This window comes from Priapulus caudatus, unplaced genomic scaffold, assembly GCF_000485595.1.
Source record: "Priapulus caudatus unplaced genomic scaffold, Priapulus_caudatus-5.0.1 Scaffold641, whole genome shotgun sequence".
In the NCBI taxonomy this organism is placed as follows: domain Eukaryota; kingdom Metazoa; phylum Priapulida; class Priapulimorpha; order Priapulimorphida; family Priapulidae; genus Priapulus; species Priapulus caudatus.
In genome coordinates, this window is record NW_014577702.1 from 101,991 (window position 1) to 104,240 (window position 2,250).

At 42.7% G+C, this 2,250-nt stretch overlaps 1 long non-coding RNA gene across 1 annotated transcript; it reads left to right on the plus strand.

The window, feature by feature from the left end:
• Nucleotides 1-1,004: 1,004 nt before the first annotated feature.
• Nucleotides 1,005-1,825, plus strand: LOC106812379. Its single transcript, XR_001394327.1, has 4 exons — nt 1,005-1,096; nt 1,192-1,241; nt 1,429-1,556; nt 1,738-1,825. It is a non-coding gene; the product is annotated as an uncharacterized LOC106812379 (long non-coding RNA).
• The last annotated feature ends 425 nt before the right edge of the window (nt 1,826-2,250 follow it).

Genomic DNA, 2,250 nt, shown 5'->3' on the forward strand with positions numbered 1-2,250 from the left:
AGAATCCCACCACTCCACCACAGAGTCACCGCAGTAGACGTTAGATGAGCGGTGTCGCTCTGCGGCACTTGTTAACCTATAATTTTAACAAATAGTTCTGCTATTTCGACGATGCTTCGAATGAGAGGTCTCCCGTTATGTTACCGAGTAATTTAATTTACACTGCTATAAACACCTAACGATTACTAAAATGTTTAGATTACTAAAAGCTATTGACTTTTACACGGTAGACAACCTACCTACCTATACCTACCTGGGTCCTATACCTACCCTCCCGGTACTATATACATTTGAATGATAGATAGAGGGTATATTCATTCCCCTGTAGTTTTGTGCTTTAGGATGGGAACAGAACAATGAAATGGCTCTCCCGGAGTCACTGTCCTGGTGTCGCATCTATCTTTCTGTCTCCATAGACGCCCATTACACGCTACCGTGCTCACGACTCGAACCATCCCATCCGAGTCTCGCGCGGGTACTTCGTGATGGCATGCTATCACTAACATCATCTTAAGTCAGCCTCCGCATCCTCAAATGAACGCAGCAGGCAGCAGCAGCAGCAGCAACAGTAGTAGTAGTGGCATCAGCATCAGCAGCAGCAGCAGCATCCACGGATACACGAGAGAACGCGTCCCCCTCTCCCCCTCTCTCGTGCTCCCTCTCTTTCTCTCCTCTCACTCGCTCCTCCTCTCCCTCTCTGTCTCTTTCTCTCTGTCTCTTCCTCGCTCGCTGTCTCCCCCTCTCCCTCCCCCTCGCTCCCCCTCTTCCTCCTTTTGACCAGTTCTAACCACGCTGCTGTTTCTCGATGGAGGAAGAGCGGCGGGGAGCGCACCCTGTTGAGGGTCCTAAAATCCTAGCGACATCTAGTGCGAAAAATAATTATAAAGTGCGCACATATGGAATAAGCCAGATGGATAATCGTTGACCTGATTAACATCGGGTTTCGTCACGATGTGACGGTCTTCTCTCTCGCGAGATATATCACGGTCAGTATACACGTGGCACGAAGAGTCCCTGCCATATGTTTTCTCTGTGTTTTTGTCGTCAAATATTAAAGCTGTGAGAACTTCGAATGCGTATCATAATTACAGCTAACGTGAGTAAATTATACAGGAATTCTTCCTCAACTGAAGCTTCCGTAGCTGTTATAATTTCATACTTAATTCATGCCGTTCACTCGTTTAATTACAGCATATAAATGGAATAATCAGGATAACACACATACCTGACTGAGTTAAATTGTAAGTTCGTACCCTTTCATGCGTTATATAGTTGCATAAAGATGCGTGATAATAGTATTAAATACAAGCGATTGGGTATAATTAACGGTAAAGTCTATATGTCAGTCAGTCTCTTTTGATTCTTTCTCCGCTTTCCTTGTATAAGCTCACAATAAACACAACGAATTTATATATATACGCATCAAAGTTATTTTCAGTGTCAATCGCCAGACTGGAGGACACGGAGAATTATTATGTTTTCGAAGCAGCGTCGTACAACGATTGAGTGGTTACCGGTCTCCAGTTGAACATACCAAGAGGTGCACAGAGATATACGTTGGTGTTATTATGTGATATATAATTATTGCGAATTACAAAGTATATCTTTAACCTGTCAGCCTGGGCAACATTACCAGGCAGTCTATATGCGAGTCAATCACCCATGATTAGTTCGTCAATTTTCGTTTTCCAATTTCATATAAACCAGATATTAAATTCGTGAACGTCAAATTTCTAGTGCCAATCACGTCGCTGAAGGCCATGGTGAATTCACATATTTTCGAGGCAACGGCGTGCACCGCTCGCCAGTTGAGCATACCAAAAAGGTTAATTTTTAACGTTGGTATTATTTATTATACTATAGCACACATATGTTATGAATCTGCTGGTGTTTTCTAGCATTAGCCATATGTTGCAGGTACTAGATTGTGTGGTATAGTGTGTATATGGTATATATACGTACGCTGACTATTGGGAGAAGTTATATGGGTTATTATAGGGTTTATCGTGAGAATGAAAGGAAGCTCTAATTAATATGGACTAGGATATTCGCATAGAATGTATTTACAAAAGTTTTAGAACCATTGTGTTCGTAACTCGGTTGTGCTTTGTAGAGTATCTTGACCGGCTACTTGTATAAGGTGATCATATAAGGGAAAATGAGAGAGGGGAGAGAGAGAGCTAGAGAGAGAGAGAGAGAAAGACAGAGAGAGAGAGAGAGAGAGAGAGAGAGAGAGAGAGAGAGAGAGCA